The following is a 5738-nucleotide window of genomic DNA, read 5'->3' as shown; positions in this document are numbered from 1 at the left end:
TCCCTGAGCAGGGAAGTACCCTGAACACAGGCTCCCTTTAGGAAGATAAGTTTGACCACAGGGGATTATGGGAAAATGAAAGGAAGGCTGCTGATGCTCTCCAGGCCCCTGAGACCACATAGCCTCCTCCCATCCTAGGATGCTCTCCCATGCACAGGGATTCTGCCCGAGCCCTGCCTCCTACAGGAAGTATCTGCTTCACAGGCTCACATGTACCAGGCCCCTGCATCCTCATAGAAGATGTGCTGCTGAAGACTGTCCCACAGAGACAGCACCCCAGAAAGAAAGTGTGTGCCCCCTCCTCAACCCAACTCCATCACAGAGGGTGCTGATGAAGAAGCAGCGCACAGCAAGTTTCAGTCTGGGTCTGCCTATCTGTCCTGAGGGCTGGAATGGAGAGAACCAGGCAGATTTCCAAACTACGTGAAGACCAGGAGCCCCTTCAAGCTTGATGAGATCCCCTCCAGTGTGTGGTCCTTCCTACAGGACCCTGCCTGTGGAATGCTGACTCCATTGCTCCAGCAGAGGTGTGCCGTGTTCTACAGTGCTTGAGTTTATAAAGTGCCTTCTAGACCAGGAAAGTAGAATGAGCAGGAGTCTGCACTGCTTTCCCACACAACAAAATTAAGGGCAGCACCCTGCTCCCAGGAAGCCGCTGGGGGCTGGGCAAGCGAAAAGAGCCCACGTGGAGGCTGGTTTGCCACTGGTAAGGACCCATGTGGTTAAGGAGCTAGAGACAGGTGTATCCATCATAGAGGCATCTCTTTGAGCCTTCCCTCTGCAAGTCTGTGCTAGGATCTGGGAGATTTAAGACAAATAAGGCCACCTTGGCTCCTAGAGAGCTTGGAGTCTGGTGAGGAAGCCAACTTTGGAGGAGTTTTGGGGAGTTGTGTGTGTGTATACGTGTATATGCATACGTGTGTACAGGTGTATGGGCTTATGCAGAGACTGTCTTCTATGTCCCACAGGTCTGAGTCCAGTCCTTAAAACAGATATAGCACTCCATTGTGCTTGGTGATGCTGGAGGCAATGATGGTGCTGGTCAACTGCACACTCTCCCATCAGCCTGAAGAGGGCGCCCTGGAGACATGGTACTGATGAACATGGCACTGGAACTGCAGCCTGCAAAGGGCACCCTGCATGTATGGCATCATCAAACCAAACTGCTGATGGCCAGGGAAACACAGATGTCAAGATTATTTTATTTTTATTTGTATGTGTGCATGTGTGTGCATGCATGTATGTGCAAGTGTGTATGGATGCCTACAGAGACCAGAAGGAGGCATCAGATTCCCTAGAGAAGGAGTTACAGGTGGTTGTGAGTAGCCACCTGGTATGGATACTGGAACTGAACTCAGGTCCTCTGCAAGAGCAGCAAGAGCACTTAACTGATGAGGCAGCTTGATGGCTAGGACAGGTTAATTTCAGGATTTTTATCAGAGCTGGGGAAGGGCCTGAGGATCAGTCAGGTGGTATTAATGATTAAAGTAAGCTGTGCAGGAATGGTATTAATGGTGTGGACCTGGGGAAATTGACTTTGGGAAACTGAAACTGTTAGCCACAGGGGGAGGGGGTAGTGTTCAGGCTGGAATGTAACCATAAGTTGGAATGGTGTTGTCTCCCAGTTCTTCTCTTGTTCTGACATTTATTTGCACGCGCGCACACACACACACACACACACACACACAGACACACACACACTCAGATGTAAATGGTGTTGTCTCCCAGTTCTTCTCTTGTTCTGACATTTATTTGCACGCGCACACACACACACACACACACACACACACACACACACACTCAGATGTGTCCTGATGCATGTACGGAGGTCAGAGGACAAGTTACAGGAGTTGGTTCTCTCCTTCCACCATGTAGGGAAACTCAAGCCTCAGGCTTGGCAGTAAGTACTTTTTACCCATTGAGCCATCTCACTTTCTTCCCCCCTCTTTTTCTTTGCCTGTGTGTGTGTGAGTGCACTTGCCTGCATGTACGTGTGGAGTTGACATTGTGTTTTTCATTATCCCTCTCCACCTTAGTTTTCGAGTCAGGGTCTGTCACCGAACCTGAAGCGCACTAACTGGCTAGAGGGTGACCAGTGAGCCCCTGGGATCTACCTGTCTCTCACTTCCTACCCCTAGGGTTGGGGTTACAGACATGAGTCACTGCACCCAGCTTTTTACGTAAGGATTTGAACTCAGGTTCTCATTCTTGCACAGTAAGCGCTTTACCCACAGATCCATCTCCCAAGCCCCTTGGGAGCCAGAAGAGAGAGATGACTGATAGAGCTGAGGCTGGACATGAGATCAGGGACTAAAGGAGGCTCAGAATAAGAAAAACATAAATGTAGCTTGTGTGCCATCAAGATGAAGGTCAGACCTGGGACTTACATGCAGGTTTATGGGAGAGTTTGGCTGTTATCAGTCTTGTTGGTAGAAAATCACAAAAACACAAGGACTTTGCACGTGTTGCCTCCTTAGACCTCAGAACACGCCTCCAAGGTTGCTAGTTGTTCTCAGGTCACTTGTGGATGAGGAGAATGAAGCACTTGCCCACCAAGGTCATGCACTTGGTAAAGGTGTTGGATGCAGATTTATGGAGGGACAAAAGTTTGTGCTCAGTCTTCAAATGCAGAAGCCCAGTCTGCCCAGGCCCCTTCAACTTCCCAGTCAGCAAATAGAAAGCACAGTGTGAAACTCACAGGGCCACTGTAAGACAACATACATACAAAGTGCTGGGTGGGGCCAAACTCAGGGGTAGACCTCAGTAAAGACTAGGAGGCTGAAGATTGACTGGAATAAGTTTAGAACACAAGTTCTGGTGGGATTTCCATCCATCTCGAGTTTTCCTTGGGATTTGGATTCCCTGGTGCACTTGAATTTGTTTTGTGCCTGTAATGAGGCAGTTCAGTGGCCCATTCCCATGAGCTGCAGTGACCATGTGGACTGAAGTTTGTTTTAGCAGATAATCCTCAGTCGTCCCCTCCACCTCCCGCCACTCAAAGCAAAGCCTAGGTTCCCCTTTCCAGTTCAGTCCCTACCCCTCTGTAAAATAGGCTGGCTGCTCAGGAAAGCCTGCTTGTCTAGGAGGTAAGGTAGATCCAGCAAGACAAGATGAAAGCACTAACAACCACCATAAAAATTGGCAAAGAGCTTAAACAAACATTTCTCCAAAGACAATGTGCAAACTGTGCACAGCAGGAAAAGATGCTCCCTGCTACTAATCATTAGGGAAATGCAAACAAAAACCCCAGTGAGTCACTGCCCCACTGCCACCAAGATGGCTGTTGTCAAGAACAATGGGAAAAGCAGGAAATAACAGGAGGTGAGGGTTAAGAGAAGCTCAAACCCTTGCACTGCCTTAAGTTGTAAAATAGCACAGCCACCAGGAAGACAGGAAGGCAATTCCACGAAAGAATAAATAAATAAGGATAGAACTCCCATGTGATCCAACAATTCTACTTCCGGAAACATGCCCCAAATAATCAAAAGCATGGACTTTGAACAGGTGTATGTCAACGCTCCCAGTCCCATTAGTCACTATAGCCTAAAGGTGATAAAAAAAAAAAAAAAAGACCATTGACACATGAATGAAGAAAGACAATGTGTCAAGTGCACACAATGAAATATTACTCAGCCACAAAAAGGAAGGAGACTGACGCAGGCTACCACATGGATGAATCTCCTGGGTTTTAAGCAGAATGAGCTAGACACCAAAGGACAAATACAGTATGATTGTACTTACTTGGGTGACCCAGGGTGATCAAACTCATAGAGACAGAAGGCAGTAGGTGGTTGTTGGGCTAGGAAGGAAAAATGGGAATTAGTGGGGTTTTTTGTTTGTTTTTTGAGACAGGGTCTCCTAGTAGCCCCAGCCAACCTGGAACTTGCTATGTAGACCAGGCTGGCCTCAATCTCACAGAGCTCCACCTGCCTCTGCCTCCTAAGTGGATTAAAGGTGTGTGCTATCACAGCCTGGAAATTAGTGTTTAATGGGTAGTTTGGGATTAGAAAAATGAAAAATTTGGAGATGGATGGTGGTGAGATTTGTACAGCAATGGAAGTGTACTCAAAGTTGCTAAACTGTACCATCAAAAAAGGCTGAAATATTAAAATTAGTGTTATTTATATTGTCCTGAACCCCCCTCATACCCCCAAACAGATGAAGATCATAGGAAATACAGGCCTAGCAATTGCCACAGGAAGATGGAGAGACAACACTCTCCACAGGCCAGGCAGGGAGCTAGACACACCAGGAGGGCTAGGATGTTGCTCCCTTCACAGAGAGGCCCAGAACAGCCCCAATCTGGGAACTGGGGAAGCTGGTTGGTTCAGATCCCCCACCCCATTCTGCAGTTGGTGGATCTGCCTTATTAGGAAGGTTTGCTTTTTACAGAGGATTAGTGAGGTGGGATCAGGAGAGGATGGGAGAACCCAGTGTGTCACCACACTGTACATTTCCAGCGTGGTCAGAGCCTCTTGGGTGGCTTGTTCTGCTCCAGAGAGGTACCTGGAGGGAATTACTAGGCCGTGAGGGTCCTGATCCCAAATGGATGCCACCCTCCAAATGGGTCAGTGAGAACAGCCTGGTAAAGAGTGTCAAAATGTGGGCATCAAGTAGATGGTGCTGTACCCAAGGCTATTCACACCCTTAGCGAAAAATCATCTAGGGAAGGTAGCTAGGGGAGGACAATTACTCAGACCGCTCTCTTCCTGCAAGGACCCCCACCAGCAAAGTAACCCCAAGACAGAAAGTCTGCTAGTGGAATCTATCTAGACCAGCCTCCAGAGCAATAGAGGAAAAGACCCCAAAGTGAAAGAAGTGGGTGTAGGGATTTCCAGGGGAAGCAGCCCAAGCCCAACCTCAAGCTGGGCCTGAGCTGCAGAGTGCCTTCCCCCAGGTAACCCTTTTCCTTGGCTGATCTGGGCTATGGAAGTAACCCCAAGACAGAAAGTCTGCTAGTGGAATCTATCTAGACCAGCCTCCAGAGCAATAGAGGAAAAGACCCCAAAGTGAAAGAAGTGGGTGTAGGGATTTCCAGGGGAAGCAGCCCAAGCCCAACCTCAAGCTGGGCCTGAGCTGCAGAGTGCCTTCCCCCAGGTAACCCTTTTCCTTGGCTGATCTGGGCTATGGGTGGGTAGATGCCCTGGACTCTTGGGCCTGGGGGGGGGGGGACCTCCTGCTTAGTGGCTGAGAATACAGACCCTCAGCCTGAACTTCCTATCAGTGCCTTATGTATGTTCCGTCCTTTGTCCGTTAGTTCATTCATTTATTCATTCAGCCAACCAGCATCTCCTAACAGTCACTGAGTGCCAAGCTAATGCCAGGAGGTGCTTGGTGTAAAAGAAATGTGGAGCCACTTGTAGCTTTAATTTGTCAAATATGCTCATTGTGGGGCAGCCATGGGTTCCACCCACCTGCTCTATGAATCTGGAGGCTGCTCTCAGAGCCTCCGTAAAATGAGATCAGTCGCCTCCCCATCTCCTCCACCCCCAGGTGTTGTGGGGTGTTAAAGCAAACATCTGTGAAAAGCCCGGAGCACAGGGCAGGAGCTGGGTCGGCCCACCGTGGGAGTCAGGGACTCCGCTAACTGCCCAGCACCTCAGCCCTCGCTCATATTCACCGCCCTTTTTACTGCTGTGAGGACATGTTTGCAGTTTTTCCTTCCCTCTCTCTCCATCTCGCAGACACTGAACCCAAGAGACCTAGTCACCGGCCAATTGCATCTCCCTGGGTCCCCC

This window comes from Nannospalax galili, unplaced genomic scaffold (genome assembly GCF_000622305.1).
Source record: "Nannospalax galili isolate Female #2095 unplaced genomic scaffold, S.galili_v1.0 scaffold104, whole genome shotgun sequence".
Lineage (NCBI taxonomy): Eukaryota > Metazoa > Chordata > Mammalia > Rodentia > Spalacidae > Nannospalax > Nannospalax galili.
The sequence above is the reverse complement of the archived record's forward strand: the minus strand, read 5'-3'. Positions refer to the sequence as shown.